The sequence below is a fragment of the Dermacentor albipictus genome, unplaced genomic scaffold (assembly GCF_038994185.2).
Source record: "Dermacentor albipictus isolate Rhodes 1998 colony unplaced genomic scaffold, USDA_Dalb.pri_finalv2 scaffold_13, whole genome shotgun sequence".
In the NCBI taxonomy this organism is placed as follows: Eukaryota; Metazoa; Arthropoda; class Arachnida; order Ixodida; family Ixodidae; genus Dermacentor; species Dermacentor albipictus.
In genome coordinates, this window is record NW_027225567.1 from 13775813 (window position 1) to 13798753 (window position 22941).

Here is a 22941-nt window from a genome sequence, read left to right on the forward strand (position 1 = left end):
TCAGTGAAAACGGCATCCTAAACTTGATTCTCAATTTAGACACAAAGAAGTGCGCTGGTCCTGACAACAGTCCGAACGGCTGTTTGGTACGATACTTTCTCTGGTGTTCACGTTACTTGGTGGTCATATTTAGCAAATACCTGACTTCAGGAGTAATCGCCCACTTCTGGAAGCAAGCCAATGTCCACCCTCTTCAAAGATATGGTGCAAAACAAAGTTTTTCTAGTTATAGACCTATATTGCTTACCTCGATTACAGGAAAGCTACTGGAGCGTATCATACACAAACACATAACAGAATATCTTGAATCGAATAACCTTCTCTCTAACATACAACATGGATTTTGTCATCGCTTCAGCACAACAACGAAACTCGTGCAATTTCCACATGCCTTTACTAGCAATTTTCATATTGGTAATCAAATTGATGCGTTACTTGTAAACTTTTCCATAGATCCAACAAGATACTAAGCAAACTTAACGTAATTTTAAACAATCCTCTACTGGGACTCGACTGGATAGCTAGCTTTTTTAACTCTCGGGCTCAATTCGTTTCGTTTAATTCCACTTCATCTTCAACCGTAAATATAACATCAGGTGTTCCACGGGGCTCTGTTCTGGGCCCCTAGTTATTTTTAATATGTATAAATGACCTTCCCAGCAATATTAACTCAAAAGTCCCTCTTTATGCCGACGACTGCGTCCTATACCAGGTAATTTCCTCTCCTGGTGATGACGCCTTACTTCATGATTCCTTCAACATATCTTGCACGTGGTGTACGGATTGGCTTTCAAAAAAACCGTACTGGTGCCATTTAAGGCCAATCCACACGACGGACCAAATTGCTCTTTTGGACCGCGGGCCGCGCATCACGTGATAGGACGTCACCAATTCGTGCGTACCGCCGTTGGCCCGCACAAGACCGCGGCCCTCGCGGTCCAACAAATCGCCGAGGCTTTTCCCGCTTCCGTTTTGGCGGCGAACCGCATGCAAACCGCAGCGATTTTGGCATAGCCAATGAATGTTGTCCGGCAACAGAGTGTCTTCAGCCAAAGCCAATCTAGTTTTCGGCTCAGCAAAAATCAGTCAAGCCAGTCATTTCATGTCCGCCGTTCCGCCTACACGTGGGTGCAGCAGATATATTTTATGCGAAGCATATTACGAGGGCTCAACCCAGCTCCTCAGGCGCGGCGGTGACCATGAAATCACGTGACACCGTGACGTCACGACAGAGGAGAACCGGCGCTCCAACTCCCGCCGTCGCTCGCGGCGTCGCGCCCCGCATCGGACGCGGTGCGCGTCGAGCAACGCAGCGTTCGGCGCGACAACGAAATGTGCGCCTGAGCAAGCGCCGCACGCCTGAGCCGACGCCGACGACACCGGCTTTTCTGCGACACGAGCTCCTTAACGCTGTCGCGTTAAAATAAAGGCTAGTATGCTTCGCATCCTGGGCTTAACCTTAGCTAAGCCACAGCCATTTTTTTAAACACCATGTCCTCTTGGAGTGACGAGGAGGTTTTTTTCATTTTGTATACCTTTGAGCAGTTCCCGGTTTTGTGGGACTGGAGCCGGAATGATAACAATGATAACAGTCTGGCCGAGAGTGTAGCTGGTTGGTCTGCCGTCTGCTATGGCGGGCCGCCGTGTTGATCTGCTCTGGGCCGGACCGGACCGCGCATGGCCGTGACGTCGCCTCACGTGACCGAACGGCCCGCGGACTTGGTCCGTCGCGTGGATCGGCCTTTACGAACAGTCACATTCCTTCACAGCATGTGCACGCTTTTAACAACACAACAGTTCTCCGGGCAGGTGTGTACACACACCTTGGAATTATGTTCGCACGCAACATGCAGTGGTCGCAGCTTATTGATCACATTACATATCTATAGCGTTAAGATTTTTATTTATTTATTTTTTATTTATTTATCGATACATTTATGTATTTATTTATTTATTGATACTACGGTCCAGGACCCTAGCAGGGTGCATACAAAGTGAAATTGAAAAAATCTAATTACCAAATACAGCGATACATAACATAGGTGACTTGCGATGTGCAAATGCAAGCAGTTACTGAACCACACAGAATAAATCACTCGCTACATAAACATAGCTGCGACTCTAATAATGGCAGTGAGCATTAGGTTACAACGTCATCAGTAAGGTTATTCCATTCAACAATAGTTCTAGGAAAAAAGGAAAATTTAAAGCAATTCTTTTTAGTAATTAACGGTGTTATTGTCTGTGAGTGTCGATGACGTGAAGTGTGACCAGCAGAGAAAGTGATAAAGCGTGATGTATCAATGTTTTAGTGCCCTTTTATGAGATGGCAATCCACTTCTCTTGAGGAGCTCGGTAACTGAAGTGCGGCCATACGAATCATATATGAATCGTACTGCCCATTTTTGAACTTTTTCTAGTTTAGTAATATTTCTTTTAGTAAAGGGATCCCATATGACAATCGCGTATTCCAACATTGGTCGAATGATGACATTGTAAGAAAGAAAACGCACAGTCGGTGTAGCGAATTTTAGAGAGCGTCTTAAGCCTGTTTCACATGATGCGACTGCAACGACGAAAATCGGTGCTGTCGCACGCGTCGCAATGCGATTTTTAGAGGACGCTTTTCACATGATTGCGATTTCAACAACGCGACTGGTGCGACGCCCAGGGTTGCTTACTGCCAAGTTTTGTGGCACACGCTGCATAATTCTTTTATTGTAGTGAATAAAACGTTGACACTATAATATAATTGACTTCTCTTGATTAGAAGCAAATACTATGTACGTTTACTAATTTAAAAACGTTAGTTAAGATTTCTCCTAGAGTGCGCGACGGCGGTTTCTGTAATTGAGTGCGACATCGCGCACGTAAACAGCTGTTCGCAGGTAGTTCAGCGGTTCTTTATTCTATGGTTCAGCGCTGTGTGTTGTCTTATCTACCTTCTATGACCGTTTCGTTCTGCCTGTGCTACAACAATCTACAAGACGACCTATCGACAAGTTCATATAGCTACCCTCACCGTATATGCAGTATTCGGAATTCGGCTGCCACGAAGTTGTCGTGTCAGCCCAAGATCCTCGCGCTACCCGTGCTCGGCGTCAGCTTCTGGAGAAAGGATGCGTGTATATTGCCTGTCATTGCGCATATGTGGTGCCTGCTCCTAGCCATATTCTTACGCCAAACGCAACAGGAAGCACAAACCCGAACGCCCGCGTGTGCCCCTGAACGAAGCCTCAAACGATCTGTGTGATTACGACGTGGAATGAAAATTGTGTTGTGAAATTCAACCTTAGCGCTAGCCTGGTTCGTCCATCGCCGTGCTTGCGCTGCGAATATATATATGGGAGCCCCCTCTCAATATTTCTAAAGGCGCAAAAGCCGACGCATCAAATGTTTCGAGCAGTTACCGTCACTTTTGTAGAAACCTGTACGTTGTAACATAACATGCATTCTAAAAGACACGCTTCTCGTCCACTTTGTTGTTCCGTGTCTCGCGCTGGTAGTATACTCGGAACTTCTAACAAGAAGACCATATCAATACGCGCTATTCATAATGCAGGATCGTAGGCCCACGGCAGGCGCACTTACTGTTCAGAATCGCACGCCTCTCACGGTTAGCCTGTTTTGTGGAAATAAATATTATTATTATTATATTATTAATGTTATTAGATATTATAGTTTCTTCACTGTAATTTATAGCAATCATCCAGATTTCTTAAGCTAGTCATGCATTCAACCTGTATTAAATCAACATTGTTACGACATGCTTATGGCAGTCATTTCAAACTAGATTGCTCAGCCAGAGAAAGTACAAATGCAAGCCTTAATGTTTATTCCAATTTGGTATTCCTAAACATTATATTGGCAGAATTTTATACCTGCTTGCATTTCCTGCAATTTAATGTTCAGAGCTGGAAAAACTGATTCCTTTTCTTGCTGTCGAATGGCTGCTTCAATGTCGATAGCAATCTATAATTATTCATTTCGAAAGTGTTAAGCAATGACTATATGTCTAAGCTTATCAATGCGTTTTTGTTCCACGAACAGAATTAAGTTTTCTCTCTCCCTCTCATTGACAGCCATGGAATGAAACCGTTCACTTTCATAAGTATCAGGATGCAAACATTCTGAAATTTGTCCTGAGCATTTGTATGCGTCCTATAGTGTGCATGTTTGTATCAAGTTGTCGGGTTACAATCGCAGTGATCTACACATATTCTTATATTGCAACAAACAAATTTATTTCACTTTGTTTTCAAATCTACAATGTGGCCATGCAGTAACGACTGCATTAATAAGCAAAAAAAAAACTGCAGATTCAGTGTACGTGGTGGAATCTTTGCGAAGTGAAGTTTTTGTCGAGTGGTCAGTTAAATGCTGTTAAAGTAACTGCGATATATACAATTTGTCTTATTTTCAACAATCCTACTTGTCATCTTTTGCAAGGTTTGCTTATGCACCGCATAGGTCACAACCTTAATGTCATGTAATCTTTATGCATTACACTGTTCACAAACCATACCGAAATGCAAACGGCAGTTAATGTAGATGCACGCTGCGAGACATCAACACAGTGACGTTTGTTGAGCAAGGAATGGTGCGAGGTGTATGCAGATGAATGAATGACGTGCTTATGTACCTATTTATTTATATACCTCGCAGGCTGCAAGGTTGGAGTATTATGCAAGGGGGAATAAAAAAGTTGTTACAAAAGGAAAAAGGGCACAACATTAAGAAAAAAAACCAGCAAAAAAAGCAGTACCAATACATTGCACTAACTAGCCCAACGTGTTTTACTGGCACAACATTATACAATACTTAACAAACAATAACAGAAAAAGTTACTGCCCATGCACCCTGTACAGACGGTAAACCAGCGAAGCTGAAATGTGCAGCCCCGGTGTTTATCACTGGGTTAATTCCAATGGTTTATTCAAGTCTTTCTATATTATTGGTTATGTCTGTGTTTCTTAATGAGGTTATGAACATGTTTGGCTTGGGTTTATCACATTGTTTATTTGGAATGCTGCACATTGCACTTTGCAAGATCACCGTCATGGAAAGTGCAATGAGTGGTTCATTGTGTTAATCCAGCGGGTCCATCACAGTCTTTCTGGATTATGTTACGCACTCGTGTTTTCTAATGCGTTAATCATAATGTTTATGACTCAGTTATGCACTGTAGTTACGAAGTGACACACCGCGACTGCACATTTAATCTAATTAAATACAGGGACACATTTTCAAACCTATTGCAATGTCGGAGAGAGACTGCTGCACGCGCGCTCTGCTGCTAGAGAGAAACGACGTCACTATCGGTCCAGCCAATGGCCCACCACACCTTTGCTGTGAGATAATAATGACATCATGATCTTGTCTTAACCCCATCCCCCTTTGTGTCCCTTCCCTGCAATAATACGCAGATAAATGTATGTTTGAAATGCATAAGCATTTCTATGTGTACCCAACAAGAAATGTCTCCCTCCATCATGCAAGACGAATACAATGGCTCAAACCCCCTTAAATAATGGCTCATACCCCTACACTAGGGTTTTTGGGATCAGACCATGAGTGTTTTGCCTAGGCATACACAGCTTCACTGTAAAAAGAATGAACACCTTTCTGCTAGAGACCAAGACAATCATGAGGTGTATTAACGAATGAAAGTTTATTGAACATGCCGAGTAAATGCTGTTCGACAAGCAATAAATCGAATTTACACAAAAAAGCAGAAGCAACACTCTGATGTGCGTCCATACAGATCCCAACAGGAAACGCATCCATCTCAGAAAGTTTAACAGCGGCCATGCTGACACAAGATTCTCCTAGTGTATTTGAATCTACAGCATCCATAATTTCTCTAGGCAGCCGATCTCCACAGAATGCTAGCTTCTTCCTCTACAATGCACTCTCCACATCTGAGCGGGCATTGTAGAGGAAGAAGCTAGCATTCTGTGCAGATCAGCTGCCTAGAGAAATTACGGAAGCTGTAGATCTAAAAATGTGGGGATAATCTTGTCATCATGGCCTCCGTTAGAAATGGATGTATTTCCCGTCAGGAAACGCACATGAATTTTTGCTTCTCCTTTTTTTGTATGTTCAGTCTACTGCTTGTCAGCGAGCATTTATTCGGTGTGTACATTAAACTTTTGATTGTTAGATCATCTCGGTTTTTTTTGTTTGTCCTATGTGTTCTTTGGTGCCATTTGCAGCCAGGCTATTCGTTCTTGTTTTTTTTAGACTGCAACAAGTCACTTTAATGGCCCTCATGATACCTTATAACATCTTTTATTTGGCCAATGTAGCAAGAATGTACAGTGTGAAGCAGTAAGAACAGGGTATGCTAACTTCTAATTAAAAGGTTTATTGTGAAAATGCAGTGATCTATAAAGGTTACCACAAAGTAGTACAGCAATAAAACCTGAAAAAGACTAGTGCTTGATGAAACCAAACATAAAAGCAGGAAAGGGAGAAAATACATATAGATATACAAGTCCAGGGAAAAAAACATTGTGATCACCAAGTCTGCATGTGGCTACCTTCCAGGAAACTCATTTTTTTCCCAAATGGCATGGAACTGGAAGAATGTGCTTGCATAAGCAAGCTGTCAGTCTGTCTATTGGAATAACAACAGTGTTTCTTGAAAGGTGCTGGCATGCAGGATTGGCAATTGTAATGATTTTTTTCCTGCACTTGGAATTTTTCTCTATTCTCTTTCTGTAGCATTTTTATTTATGTTTGGCTGCATAAAGCACCAATTTTTATTTATCGTTCAAAGATGTCTTTCTTTTTCTGGGGAAAACTCGGGGAAGACAGGAGATGGAAATTCAAGACGATGAGCAACATGAGAACAAGGTGAAAGTAGGAGCCAACGTTTCCACACGTGGACCTTGAAGAAGACAAGTCCACTTGTCGAAACGTTGGCTCCTGCTTTCACCTTGTTCTCGTTTTGCTCATCGCCCTTTTTTTCTGGTAATTTACATAACTCGCCTCATTTTTACAAATGAACCTCGGTTGAAAGTTAGTCCTCATCCATATCTAGTGTCATCCTGTTGATACTGCTTCATGCTATGCACTCTTGCAACATTTGTGTGTGTGTGTGTGTGTGTGTGTGTGTGTGTGTGTGTGTGTGTGTGTGTGTGTGTGTGTGTGTGTGTGTGTGTGTGTGTGTGCGCGCGCGTGTGTGTGTGTGTGTGTGTGTGTGTGTGTGTGTGTGTGCGTGTGTGTGTGTGTGCGCGCACGCGTGGATTTGGATGCGAGATCGGTCCCTTTGGCAGAGGTATCATTCTTCTCCTGTGCAGCCTTATGAATTCATTAACTATAGTGCAACAGAAATACGATGGACAGGAACGAAGTGAACGCACAGAGCGCTTCGTTCTTGTCTGTTGTCTATCTGTTGCACTTTAGTTAATAATGAATACACACAAACTCATCTAGTTTTCAGTTATTATGTCAGGCTTATCAGCCCGCTTGTGTCCTGGAATATCTGCATGGCTATGTATCCTGTAATTTAATTTCTGGCCATGTGCTGGCAAGTCGCGTGTTAATCTCCTGATTTTCCTGACAATCTTGTGTGATGTGCAGGCCCAGATAGTTTCTGGTGAATTCATGCAGGGTGTTGTGCAGGGTGTTATCTGCATTACAAGTGCTGCTTTGATTGCTTTCAGTTCAGCGTTTCTAGGTTTAGGATGACCTGGAATGGTACTCACTTATATGGGGTTTAGTTTTATGTAGTGTCATACTACTGTTACATTGCTATTGCCAGATCAGTGTACTATATGTGCCTTATGTTTGCTTGCATCTTCATGATTAGCAACCTCCTCTGTGTGTTTGGCAGTTGCATATAGTCTCCTGGCCTAATTGTTTGCCCCCATATTCCATGGTGTAGGCCTGTTGTGTTTCAAGTTCAGGTACTCCCGAGGTTGCGTTTCTGAAGGGAGGGGTAGTCGTCTTGGCATCTCATATGCTAGCTGGCATAGTATCTTGGGACGAGGTTCTGAGCTCTTGAGACAAAGAATTTGTGCTGCAGGCTGCAACTCTACTCTGTCTAGGTGCTTGTTCGTTAGCTCTTTCTCATAGAGGTCTTCAAGCATGGTACAGTTGGAAAGACCTGTTATTACTACCCGATGCCTGTATTCGATGAGTTGTCTTTTTTGTGTGCTGCTGGTAATTCATACCGTACCATACCTTGGACACAAGCACAGCATCTGTGATTTTCTATAGTATCCGGTCGCCCGCCCCCGTTATTTCGAGATTATTCTTTTCACCAGGTGTGGAAGTTGCGTCCAGGCATTGCATAATTGTTTCACCCACATGCTGGCTCTGCCGTCATGGACTTACACTAGCTGAGGATTTGTGGATGTTGACTTGCGGGCATATTTGTCCAGCTATGTGGATCACAATGTGCAATCTGGGGTAGTTCTTGATTCTAGTCTTTCTTTTTTTCTGACGTCGATATGAGCTGACTTATCAGAAAGCGAGAGGCCAGACTAGCCAAGAAAGTCTGCAGTGTTGTCGAGGGCTTGTTGCATCATTCTTGATTTCTGTATAAGATAGCTTTCCCATAGACTGTAATACACCATAGTAGTAGTAGTACTAGACCATCTTGTAGTAGTACTACACCATCTTGTAGTATGCCCGTGTTGTTGGTGTGTGTGGGCTAAATGTACCTCCAACTCCCACCTGGAATTTCCTGTCTTTCAGGAAGTTACTGTTTAAGTGCTCTACCAGAAATGTTTTTGCTCATCGTTCCTCTTATTAGAGCAGCATGAGGTACTGCTGTTAAAAGCCTCTTCACTCTCTTATTCTTTCATAAGCGGTATTACATAATGTCCTGCAATAAAGTTTCTGCTGCTTATGGCCCACTCATATCTGCCAGAAGGGACAACTCTTGAAAAAGGTTTTCTTTGTGCTATGTGTGCGACGTAGTATGAGCATTCATGCCTTGACATTTATACATCTGTAGAACCAGCTTCTTGACAGAGTACCTGCTATACCTGATCATGCTTATTCGTGCAGTGCTGTTGAACAATACATATTGATGCAACGAATATTTACACACTCGAATTATCACGAAATATGGTTGTTTTACAATTCTGCACTTTGCTTTCTATTGGTGTTAGATTTTGCATAAGCATGCCCCCCTATGCAATAGTATTTTGAAGTGTAAGGGCTCAATAAAAGGTGATAAACTAAATCTAAGTGCAAGATCTTTTTTTCTCACCTATGACTCCCATCGAAATGCGACTTCCATGGCTGGCAAATCAATCCCTCGCCTTGTGTTAGCAGCAGAATGCTATAGCCACAGTGGCAGGTGAACAAATTGAAGAACAATATTTCTGTCTATAATTTTTTATGCGAAGCATATTACTAGAGCTCAACCCAGCTCCTCAGGCGCGGCGGTGTCGCCTTCAATACCACGTGACACCGTGACGTCACGACAGAGGAGAAACGGGGCTCCAACTCGCGCCGTCGCTCGCGGCGTCGCGGCGGTATATAAGCAGCTGCGCTTGCCTCTGCTAGACACTCACGAGGTGAGATGCCTCCTGGAGACAGAGCTGCTCGTTGGAATGAGAAGCGAAGGTTGCGGCGTGCTACAGAGACTGTTTCTAGGTGGCTTTGCTACGGCGCAGCGACTACGCGCCCCGCATCGGACGCGGTGAGCGTCGAGCAACGGAGCGTTCGGCGCGACAACGAAATGTGCGCCTGAGCAAGCGCCGCACGCCTGAGCCGACGCCGACGACACCGGCTTTTCTGCGACACGAGCTCCTTAACACTGTCGCGTTAAAATAAAGGCTAGTATACTTCGCATCCTGGGCTTAACCTTAGCTAAGCCACAGCCATTTTTTCTTCCCTGTATGTAAGTAAAGTTTGGAATAAGTTTGTCATTGCAAAAAAGCCCAGTTTGTGGTCTTTTATTGAATAAACCACATATTGTGTATAGTTGAAATGCAGAAATTTGTTCTAAAATCTTCAGGTGATATATGTTCTTGCAAGTAGCATGGTATTTCATTACTTATAAAGATAGTAATCGCAGCGGATATCGTTATATGGGTTTACACACTAATATATGTGATCACAAACTTCTTAGAAACTTACTAGAAACATGTAAGGCATGAATGTTTCTTCACACTTGATCAGCTGTGAACGTGCAAGAACTGCTTGTACTCGATGACTTCACTGCACAGTTTTGATTTACTTTTCTTCAGCGTGTCGTTTTATACTGTTTTATCTCCACAAGAACAGGCCGTTTGCCTGCTTTTCGCATTGTTGCACGATTTCTACATAATTGTGCAGGAGGGTATGTTGTCACTGCCACTATAGCAAGCAATTTACTTAATCTACTAGCTGTACAGTTAATTACCTTGCAGAGCAAGTGTTCATACAGATGCAGTAAGGATACAAAGTCCGCAACATAGTCAATGTTTATTGGTTTCTGTGCAAGAAAAAGCATTCTCCAGAGAAGAGGTGCAACTTAATGTGCATGTAACATTTTATTCAAGCCACGGATTTAATGCTATCGTAGCAAATTCATTACGACAGCCTACACTTTTGCTCTGTCAAATTTAATAAGAGGCAAGATAAGCTTTCAAGATGCATCGGGAAATTCGTGCTTGAAAACCGACAAGAAAATGCAACTGAACGGTACCGCGTTCAGCGCAACGTTGAAACTTCGGGTACTTTGCTGTCTTGTCATTTGCCCTTGCCGAGGTTGAAATAATTCAAGCTGCTCCGTAAGCGCGATTTTTGCATGCTACTCAACAAAAGAAAATTGTGACGACCTCGTCGTCTCCTGGGGATCGAACACTTCCTAGCACTGACAACTCGTAAAGGCGCACGAAGCAAACGTGAAAATGCACTTCATTTGCTGTGTAGCGTGTCAACAAACGCATAGCAATCGGAGAATGCAATCTGTGGTACAAGTTTTTTATTCTCCCTTCGCGTACGTACCGAATTCGACGGTCCACGTCTCCGCGCATTGCACTTGTCGTGCGAGACGCCATTTTCCAAAACAAACCGTTGAATACGTTGACAGCTCTCCGCGCAATTTCGACGGAAAATCGCAGCGATCGGTGCGACGGTGCGACTGTGCGACCAACCGGTTGGTCGCAGCCGAAAATCGGGGGGTCGGCACTGCGACTGCGATTTTCATCGCAAACGATGGAAATCGCACTTCCGGTGCGACGAAAATCGCATGATGTGAAACAGGCTTTAGGAAAAATAGTTTTCGAAGGCAGTTTGCTGTGACAATGTCAACATGTTTGTTCCACGACAGAGTGTTAGTAATCCAGACGCCAAGGTATTTTTGTGCGGTTATCTCAGAAAGCATGATGTTTTCCGCATTGTAGTTGTACAATAAAGGCTTATTTTTTAACGATATTCTCATCACGACAGTTTTATCGAAGTTAATTTCCGTTTGCCATTCATTGCACCATGTTACTATGCTCTTAAAGGCATAATTCAGTCTAATTTGATCGTCGACAGAGGAATTTTTTTCGTACAGGACACAGTCATCAGCCTACAGCTTGATACCCACAGAAATCTCATCCACAATGTCATTTATGTAAAGTAAAAACAGAAGTGGACCAAGAACTGATCCTCGGGGGACGCCAGAATCAACGGGCACCTTATCTGAACTGGCTGAATTTAGTGTTACAAAGTGACGTCGGTTAGTCAAATAACTCTTTATCCAGGCGAGTAGTTTGTTATTTGGAGAATGTAGCTTAGTTTACGCAGCAATTTGTTATGGGAGACTTTATCGGAAATCCATGAAAATTACGTCTGTTTGTTTACCCTCGTTTACGGCTGCTGCAAAGTCATGAATGCTTTCTACAAGTTGGGTATTAGTCTAAAATCCTCGCCTAAAGCCGTGCTGCATACAGGTAAGTAGTTTATGTTCCTCAATAACAGCAGTTATATGTTTGTCAATAATACGCTCTAACATTTTACAAGCTGTGGAGGTTAGCGAAATTGGACGCTAATTCTGAATGAGTGTTTCGTCACCGGATTTGTGCAAAGGCACGATTCTGGCATCCCGCCAACCATCAGGTACTGCAGCTTCCTTTAAACACCTAGTGTACAGAACATGTAAGTATTTTGCACACTACTCAGCATAACGTTTCAATAAAGCATTTGGGATATTGTCTGGTCTAGGAAATTTTTTTACCTCAAGGTGGAGGCTGGAAGACGACGAAGTGATTCTCTAATTGAACGCTGGCACTGGCTCCGTCTTCGACGACCGATTTGACAGTGTCTTTTGACTCAAATCGCAGTTTCGTTGTTACCAGTGTATTTGTGAAGGCGCTAGGAATCGCCCGATACCCAACTTTCAACGTAAGGTAAGTTTTTCGGCGTTTTCTGGAACTTGTTCGCCGTCGTCGGTGCGGTGGTGCGCTAAGCCTAGGCTTGCTTCGTGGCCGCCGGGATTGGGCCTGACCCCGGCGTGGACCCATACGACATGGCGTCCGAGATGGAGACGGCCACGTCTCCGACGACATCGAGCCCTGGCTCCGGCCAGATATGCGTCGAGGTGCAAGGGCAAGAGATTTCTCCTGAGGAGTTCCACACTGGGATCGGCTGGTGGCAAGTGGGCCAGCGCATAACAGCCCCGGCGAGCGAGGGCTCCGCCGCTCGCCAGTCGAGGCCTAAAACAAGAGACCACGTCAACAGAAAAGTGATCGCAACGACAACAAGGGCAGCGAGAATGCCAGACGTGCTGCCGAGAGAGGACACCAAAGTGATCGTGAGGCCGCGGGGAGGCCTAATCATCGCAAGAACGCAGACTGGGATCGTTGCCTCGGCCATCATGGCTGCGGCGAGGGTTTCGAGAGAAGACGGTGCGGCGGATACCTTCTGCCCCAAACTACACCAGAATATCATGGTGGTGAGTACCCCCGATAAGGGGCGTGCTTTGACCTATGCCAAGATTCAGGCCATCCGCGTCGGGGACAAGATACACGAGGTAGGCGCGTACCAAACCACGAGTCACGCTCGCGCGGGAACAACAGCGAAAGTCACAACAGAAGCATGAGCCGCCACCGCCGATCCCAATCCAAAGACAGAGTAGCCTGGGCAGACGTAGTAAAGTCGGGGGTAGCCAAGAAAGAGCAGCAGCAACAGCAGCAGCAGCAGCAGCGACAGCAGCAGCAGTCACCGCCATTTCGAGGTGGTGGAGGGAAATTTAAAGACGAAAGTGAGGCAATGAAGGCGCTAACAGAAGCAAACGAGGTGTTGCGGAAGAAGAACACTGAACTAGAGGCGACAGTCAATAACCTCAGCAAGGAAATGGCAGAGATCAAGAGAATGATGACGGTCCAGCTACAACAGCAGCACGCACAGCCTTTATCGCCACAACCACAGCAGATGGCAATGACCGAGGATGAGCCCGAAGTAGCGGTGAACCCGAGGACAGAGAACGCGGCCTCGGTGGGTCCGGCACCCAAGAGAAGAGCAATTGAAAATCTTAAAGAGCGGAGACTCAGCGATAGGGTAGACAACCTTGAAGATAGGCTCACCCACTTTGAAGAGTATATTCGCACGACATTCACCAAGACAATTACCGACCGTTTCATAGCAATTGAACAGACGTGCCAGCAATTAACGACGACAGTACAGAATTTGGCAACGCAAATGGCTAACTTTCAGCAAACACAGATAGGACATTAACCATCGCAACCACAACAGCAGTGAAAGGCCTCCTTGTCTGGCATTGGAATTGCAACGGTTTTGCTGGGAAAAAGGCTGCGCTTCAGCAACACTTACAACAAGTATCAAGAAAGCCAGATATTATCATGTTGCAAGAGACCCTCATTGAGGAAGTAAAGCTCTCAGGTTACCGGTCCCACGCCAGCCCACCAAGCTTCCGGACCGCGGCCAGCAGTAGTGGCAGGGGAGTTTGCACCTTGGTGAGAAAAGGCATCACGTACGTCGAGCACGAGTTATTGAGCAAAAGCCCAATCGAGCACACCATGGTAGAGGTGGTTACCGGGAAAAAGCAGAAGGAAAGCTCTTTTCTGGTAAACGTGTACAGTAGCCCTTCACACGGAAAGCAGAAATTCAAAGCACTGTTACACAAAGTGTGCAACGTCGCGGGGCCCGACAACAGGCTGGTAATCTGCGGGGACTTCAACGCGCCGAATCAAGCCTGGGGTTACCCCAAAACATTGGCAAAGGGCAGGGACCTAATGCAAGATGCTACCGACTTGGGACTGATTCTAATTACCGACCCAGGATACCCTACAAGAATCGGCAACTCGATCACCCGAGACACAACGCCCGATCTCACTTTCGTCAGGAGTAATGGCGGTGGTATGGCGGACTTCGAATGGCGCAACACGGGCCACAAATTGGGAAGTGACCATTACATTGTGGAGGTCGCTGTCCCGCTCGGTGGTACCGACGAAGTTGGCAGAAGCCTTCGGAAACATAGCTTTACTGACTGGGACGTGTTTCGAGGATTGTTACCCGAGGAGCAAACCGAAATTACGGAAATGCCATGTTCACTTATTACCACATCAGGAACAGGAGGTGCGGACACTTCAAAAGGCGGAAGACGGCCGTCACCTTGCGTAAATACGCCTTTGAAATTTTTATTGAATGCCGTCGAAAACCCTGCATCATCCTGCACGCAACCACCATAAACTACACATCCGTCGTTAGAGCGAGATTTCGGGCTCGCCAATCTCCAAAATTTTTCGGGTGCCTTTTTGATAATTGATGGCAGTGCTATATCGAAATAGTTTTTCTTATCATGCGCAATCTTCTTCTTCACCTCTTCTGACATCTGCTCGACCATTAGTTTCAAGTCAGACCTGTTTGTCGTTCTCGCTCTCTTCTTTAAGCGTTTCAAATTTCGCTGCAACTGCAGCGTTACTCGACTTATCCACGGATTTCGAAAGTTATGTTTTTTAGCTATCCTTGGCACGAAACGCTGAATGCATTCGGGAATTACCCCCTTGAAAAAAAGCTACAAGTCATTCACCGAACAAGTGTTGTTTCTGAAAGAGTCATAATTAAACCTGAGAGCATCAAGAATAGACCCGTCTTCTGCTTTAGAAAAATTGGGAAACAACTTAACAGATAATTAGTTTACTTAAGACGAACTTTATCTAGATCGCCAAAATGCACTACATCACAAATAAATAAAACGGCCATTCGCCCTTTATTAGATTACGCTTCATGCGTCTGGAACCCACATAAAGTGTGCGACATTAAAAGTTGAATCGGTACATACGAAGGCAGTTCGTTTCATGTGTCATCGCTGCGATTGTGATTTATCAACTATTATCAAGCTTCAAGATTTATCAAGATTTATCAAGCTATTACATTCAATTATTCATTCGTCTTGTCGACCACCCGCTCATGAATACATTATGGTGGCTGGAAAGGGGCAGTGTGACGGCAGGTGTATCTGCGCCGTGCGAGTGAGAAGCGCGATGACCGATGAAATTTCCAGGCGCTGCTAGGAGGGCTGAAGGCGCTGGTGTTTTATGGCGAATGGAAGTGCGTTTCTGGGCTCCGTGGCGGCGACGAAAGCAAGAGTTGCTTTGAGCTTGCTTCTGTTTTTGATTGGTCGGCTTCTTTTTTTAGCCTTTAAATAACAATTGCGTCGTTTTCTTTTTGTCTCTTTCCGTTTTCGTGTGCGCGGGTGTGTTTCGTGTACATTTGGTTTGCAGAATAGTCAGAACGTTTTCTTGCGCCACGTGCTTCAACACGTGCAACCGGGTGGGACGTTAAGTCTTTATAGCCTTTAAATAGTAGCTTGAAAGCGGAAACACTAATAGCTAATAGTGGTTTTACTGTGTGTGTTTTGGTAGGAAAATGACAGCGCGGCCGCATGGTTGAACACGAGCGATAACATGCCATTCCTTAAGTCTCTGTGGCATTGATTGCTTTTAAAAGATTGGTGCGAATTACTTTTCGGCATTTTACGAATTACTTAGCGACCTTCAGGCAGTAGGCATGACCTGCGCCCCCAACAAATCAGAATACCTGCAAATAAGACCCTCGCGCACCCAGTCCAACCGTAGACACCCCCGCCCCCCCTTGACCTGACGATTTCAGGACAGGGCATCAACAGGACACTGGTAGCGTGAATCCCGGGCATGCACGTACAAGAAAATAACAGCGTAGAGACGGCAACAGACGAACATAAACATACTGTCAAGAGCATTACAACCCTCATAGATAGAATAGCAAGAAGCAAACATGGAATAACAGAAGTCGAGACACTACGCCTCGTACAGGCCTTCATCCTCAGCCGAATCACCTTCGCCTTACCCTTTCAATCTACACGCAAGACCGAAATAGAACACATCGACAAGCTTATAAGAATGCTATACAAAGATTGTTAGATATGGCGCCGTTTCCTGAGGCTACTTCGAGTTCCCCAGACCACATCGAATCGCAGCACAGCTAATTGAGGAATGCAGAAGCAGGAAAGCACATTCCAGAGGAGCGCCCGAGCAAACAAGTTGAAGGCCACAAGACACGTGCAAACAAGTTTGCGGCCCCCAGGTCGTGTGCCGCCGAGGAGCTATTCAATGCTTGAGTTTTCCAGAAAGCGAAGGGATAGCACGGCATTGTTGGAAGTAAAGTGGGTGCCAAACCAAGACGGCGGTAATGCGCCGTGACAGCCGGACGTGCCGGGAAGGCCCAAGCGTACCTCTTCATCGCCTTTGAAGAAGACATTTGCTACCGCTGCGCGGCCGTAGCACCGGGAGCAGGTGGGCCCTCGGACAATGGAGCATGAGTACCCCCCCATTCTCCGCCTTGGAAGAAGCGCATTACAAGTCTGCGAGGCAAGACCACAGAGAGCCGCCGGGTGTGACAACGCGATACGGGCGCCAACCATTGGCTGAAAATGGCGTCATCTGAGCGGACTCTCCCATTGGTCGAACATGACGCGACTTCCAGTCCTCGAAGGGTTTAAAAGAAGCATTCCAGAGAGACCAGAGCATTCCCTGATTCCCTGATTCAACTCTCTCGAACTTCTTGCCGCGGGCCGCAGCGTCCGAGTTGCTGCCGACCCGTAATGACTGTACGACGGTTACTTGAGTCTCATCTCTCTGTATATAATGTAAAATAAACCCGCCCAAGTTTGGTTTTCATCCCGGAGTCCGTCCCTTCAACCCCTACAAGATGCACTGCAACTTCCGAACTGCGCCAACACAGACAGATTCATGTCGATCGGCATAAATAACACATATGAAGAACTGGCCGCCGCCACGCTAATCGCAGAAAGAGAACGACTCAACAACACCTACCAGGGCAGAAAAGTACTGCGTAGACTGGGGTACCCACTCACCCTCCAATACTGCGAAGACGAAACGGTCGTCGTACTGATGCACGTACGAACACGTATCATCGTGGAACCAGTCCCCAACAACATGCATCCGCTCTACAACCAAAAGCGGCGGCAAGCGCGAGCACGAAAACTCCTCCAGACAACTAGCCACTCTGATACCTACTACACCGACGCTAGCCTTTACTCCACGCCACTAAAAGGCCCTAGAAAACAGGCATACGCAATAGCAGTAACCAATCACAACAAGGATGTGTCCTGCGCGTCTATACGGACCAGATCAAGCGCCACCGCGGAGGCAGCAGCCATAGCCCTCGCAATAAGAGAAGCAGAACGAAGGAGTCGCGCCGCATATATATCCTGATGGATTCACAAGTCGCCTCTCGCTTATACCTCAGAAGCACACTTCCCAGGTGCGTAACTGATATCCTGGGCCCCGGACTGACTGAGGACCATGCTGTCGCCTGGTGCCCAGTGCACACGGGCCTGGGGGGCAACGAGGAGGCGAACTGCGCAGCTCGAGGTCTAGCTGGCCGAGCCGCAGAGTCCTCCTCGGGGCCCCCTTCAGATTCACAGAGCTAAAACCTACTTAAAGCGTATGTTGCTGGCGCGTGCGGATGCGAATAGTGAACTGAACGACGCGATGATGTTCCCCGGTTTATTGCACGCAGCCCCGGCGTTGACTTTGTCTCTTTGCGTGTACGGTTTTCTCTGCGCGCATTGGCTACATTTACGGCCGATCGCCGGATGACAAAAGTTGAAAGCCTGCGTTTCGGGTTGTTTGCGTTCACGGTCCACGTTGGCTTGCTCTAACACCATGCAAGCGTTTTGGTAAAGACCAACTCGTCCAGAGTGGCCCTGAAATGTCGTCGTCCTCCTGTTTTAAATCGCAAGGCTGGACATAAAATAGGCTGCTGCTGCTGCTGCTGCTGCTGCTGCTGCTGCTGATGATGATGATGATGACTTCGTTCTTAGGCGACTGGGAGCGAGGGCGGGCTCCAGGGCGTCCCTCGTCTACAGGAAACCTGATCACCAAGGCACGAATACGAAGCAGCAGCGCGGTTCCCGTCCCTCTGACTGCGGCGTCGCAGCAGTCACCGGCTGCAGTGTGAGCGTGATTACTCGTGCGCGTAACGGCGCAGCCGCATGCAAGGAAGGAGCAAACCTAAATGAGCACCCGCCATTTTGCAGCCATCTGTGAATGTCGAGCAAGACCTAAACGGAAGAACTGGCAACACTTAGTGCGGACTGAGACGCGAGTCTCTAGGACGGAAGCATGTTGCGAACAGCATGCGTGGCCCGTGACGAGCTTTGAACTAAACTTTCTTGCGTGAAATCAGCCACAGCCTCCTCATTTCACTTCTTACCCGTGAGGGCGCAAGGCAGGCGAGGCTCTTTCCTAATGGCGCTCGACTTACAGCCCATCCAGTCAAAATCGATTCGTAAGTTAACTTGAATGTCGTATCGAATTTTCATTTCTGCCTCCGGCTTGCTGGGGTTGGGACAAGCACGACACTAATCCACTTTTCTAGCCACGGTACAAGATTTCATTTGCTAGCTATCGGATAGGCCCGTTGCGAAATTGTCGTGGAAACCTTGTGGCTGAGGAAATTCAACCGTGAAAGTGCATTTTGAGCCACAGTCCTCTAATTACCGGGCGTCGTTTCAACAGCCGTATAGCTTAAAGACGTCAGCGGCTACTTCGAGGACGGCACATTCTAAGAGACACTGCTTGACTCTAGTAAGACCATCGAGACGTTGTTGTTATCGAACCCAACATCGTGTTCATTTCAAGGGGTTTGCTTTTTGAACGGAACAAATTGAACAAATTGCATTAAGTTTTCATCACGATCTACGTCAACGCCTAGCCGCAGTGTTTTTTAATATGACAGGATGCAAAACGATAGTAAGCAATTAGCAGCGCTGTTCGTTTGAAACACGGAAAGAGTTTCATTATCTAAACGCGACTACGGTGCTGCGGCTAGGGTGTGGTGAGTAACTTATTTAAATTATGCCGCAATATTTGTACCCGCAGTTGTTTCCAAAAAAAAAAGAAAACTAAGGATATACATAGTTAAGCACACAGTATAAGATTACGTGCATGGCTCACTAAAACTTTAAATTGAAGAAGGCAATTTTGTCACCGCTCACTATCTCAAGGAGGAATTCCATAACCGTAATTTTTGCGGTCAGTATCTACCGTCTCTCCGACAGGAAAAGGCCGGTGGTCACAACGAGGACGACCTTCTCGCATTCAAAATGGCGTTTTTATTACTTCAAATAAACAAAAGTGCACTCGTAATAAATGCAAAAAGAAGAAGAAATCAAGAAAAGCGTGGGGCAAATGTACGTATAAAAAACTGAGCTGTCTGTGCTCGGACCACGCAGGCGCCACCGCCTCATGCCGTCGACTCCCATTGCGCCGTGTACCGCACAACGGCAGGAAAGCGCCACCGCGGGACCAGCGACGCCGGTTACGAGCCAATGCTGCCGGCGTAGCCGATGGCAGCGACAGCTCGCAGTACTGCTGTCGCAGTGGGCGCAGGGAGAACGGCCTTCGAGACAGCGCTGGTGTTGACGCGCTTGTCGAGGATGCGCACGGGGACAGCACGAGGCGCGAAGTGGCCGCACTTCTCCGTGGACCGTCCATGGCGTTGACCTCGGTGCAGCGCCTGCAGCAGCCGCCGGCTTGCCCGATGTCGCAGATGGGTTGCTGCAGAGCCTGGACCGCCAAGATGGAGAGGGCGGGCGGCGGCTTGTACCAGTGGTCGGGAATTTGGAGCGGCCACGGGTGCCTCGGGGTGATCTCGCCGCCATGACACGTTGCCGTGCCCAGACACGACACGAAGGCAGGTGGCCCCACCGGTCGCGTCGCGCATCACGCTCCTCCGTTCTCGAACTGTGCTCGCCGTCCTGCGCTGACGTGTTTCGGGACGGGATCACTGGCGGGCACGCGACAGAACGTTGGCGCGTCCTCTTCGTCTTCTGTGTCGTCTCTTCTGTTCTTGCAAGACTGTGGCTGACGCTTCACGGTAAGAGAAGGAAACAGAAACAATTGCATTTTAAGAACATAATGATAGTTGAGTCTTTTCGATTGTTAATGTGAAACATTCTTTGCCTCATTCCCGGCAGTTTGCGGTAGGTGGATTCCTGTCTCGCCTGCCTTTGAGAAAATAAATTAATGCGTGACCGATGTGGGAACCGAAGCTCATGAGGTCGAGCACTGCAGCTTGATGCTCTAACAACCCGGCAACGATAATTTTTTTTTTGCCGTTATTGACAAGACAAAACTGCAGTTCTGGAAAACACGCATGCTGGTTATACAAACTGATGTCATTGTATGCTGAGTACGTGAAAGGTTCATAGAAAATGTGTCCCAGTAGGGACACTTATAAATGGTGCTGCCTGAAGCACCCAATTGGAAAACAGTGCTTGATGAATTTGTTCTAATAAAAATTAAGTAAACAAAATCAGTTTACTACATTTAACCGTAGCGCGAGGGCCAAGTCCGTGTAAAGTATTGTAATCAGTCGCGCCCAATGATTTCATGTCGTAAGGCACGAAATCATTGGACTATCAAATGCTGGAACTAATGAATCTCTGTCCAGAGACAGTGTACATACGTTGCAGTCTCAATACCTCATTCCCACGGGCAGAACGGCAGCGACGCTGGAATGTTGCTAAATCACTGCCTGTTCTCCACCCAGGTTTTTGGATGCTTCCGTGGATTTTTGTCCGGCGACGGTGCCTTATCTTCTGTGCTTCCTTTTCAACGACACGTGGATGCGGTCCATGGTGTGCCTATGGACAGCCCGGTCGCTCCAGTTGGTGGTAGCCGTCTCGTGTGCGTCGTGTCTTTCCCGACGGCCTCCCGCGTGCTTCGATTCTGACTGACGTCATCGTCGTTCTACCAATCGCCGATAACCTGTGGTGACTCACGTCTACACCGGATGCTATAAAGGCCTTCGCAGTGGCACAACAGCAGTGAAACCGGAATGTTACTAAATGGCTGCCTGTTTTTCACGCAGGTATGTTATATTCAAAATGACTATAGCTTCCATTCCGATTGCTGCGTTTTGTTATCGCTGTTCGGCCTGAGCAGTGTCGCTGCTTGCTGCTTTTGTATTTTGCACTGTCACGTCAACCTTCTCTTAAGTGGGGACCTTGAACTTAACCCTGGACTTAGGGGGTTCCCTTCCGCAACTACATCAAAAGCAAGTGAGGCTAATCAAACTGCTACAAGTAGCAGTGACTTCTCAACTAATTTCTCTTTAGAGACGGGTAATCTTCTCGCGCAATTGTTGGCTGGTCACGAATTATGATTGACATTACCGACATCAAGGAGTATTTAATTCGTGCTTCGAAGCCCTTGAAACACTTGTAGCTTCGCTCGAATCATCTACAGCAGCTGTTGATTCGTGGTGTAATGTATGACAAGCTTGACTCCAAAATTGTCTCAGTTAGGAAATCGGTCACTAAACTCACCTCGAAATCCGTATATTTAGAAAATTGTTCACGACGGAACAATATTCATTTGCGTGGTTTGCCCTAAACAATAAGAGATGAAAATACTGTTTCTTTACTGCATACTGTAACACAGGTGTTAAGAAAGCATTATAAGACAAGGTGTCCGGATATTGAGTGCTGTCATCGTGCAGGCGGGTCAAACAAAGGGTGATCAGGTCCCGTCCTAATGAAAATGTTTGACTTTAAGGAAAAATAGTTCCAGCTAAAAAAAATGTTACCAAAGTGAAAGTGTCTGGTTTCCACATCACCAAGGAGTAGCACCGGACGTGCGAGCCGTACTTAAGAAATTGTGGGATGCAACTTCAAGCTTTCGTGATAATGGATCCAGAGTTAAACTACGGTACGATCGTGCCTACATCAATGACGCGCGCCACACATAGGACACTATTACAAACAGTTTAAAGCGCGCTTCTGGTCGTGTTACCAAAACAACCTTTGTTCCTAATGCGGAGCAACTTCTCTTTGACTACCGCCAAGCACTAGTATTCTGTGTATTTTGTATTTCAATGCAAGAAGTACTGTTAACACGTTCGTGGCTTTATGCTATGGCTACGTCATACTCTACCCATGTAGTGGCCATAAAAGAAAACTGGCTGCATAATGGCGTGTTTGACTCTGAAGTTAGCCCACCCGGCCATGTAAGCAATACGGAATGTGGTGGTCGTGCGTTGCTTATTCGCTCAAACCTGAAATGTTTTATGCTCCCTGACCCACGTAACGTTGATGTTGCGTGGTGCAAGCTCTATTAAAAAAAAATTGTCTATAATAGTTGGTGTACGCTATCGTACGCCAGGTTCCTCTCCAGAAGATTTACAGAGGCTTAGCATGTTCATGCAGGAACACAACTTCGGAACCCAGGTCGTTGTTTTCATGGGGGATTTATAGGATCGGATATTGACTGGCGAACCCTGAGTTGAACTGGTCGAGACCCTTCCCTTTGTAGGAAACTTCTTTTTCTTTCATTATCCCTTGGTCTTACTCAAATCGTAGAAGCTCGAACCCGCCATAACTCTCTTCTGGATCTGATGTCTCAGTTCTCAGTTCGTCCAAACTGGTTATCACTGCCATCTAATTAATGGCATTTCTGACCACAAAGCTGTGCATGTTTC

General features: G+C 46.3%; 1 long non-coding RNA gene across 1 annotated transcript in view; it reads left to right on the forward strand.

Annotated features, from left to right (window-relative positions):
• Window positions 1-19559: 19559 nt before the first annotated feature.
• Window positions 19560-22941, forward strand: part of LOC139051625 (uncharacterized) — a 42267-nt gene continuing 38885 nt past the window's right edge. The window contains exons 1-2 of the long non-coding RNA XR_011509454.1: window positions 19560-20337; window positions 21013-21333. This is a non-coding gene — a long non-coding RNA (uncharacterized lncRNA). The remainder of the gene's footprint in view (window positions 20338-21012; window positions 21334-22941) is intronic.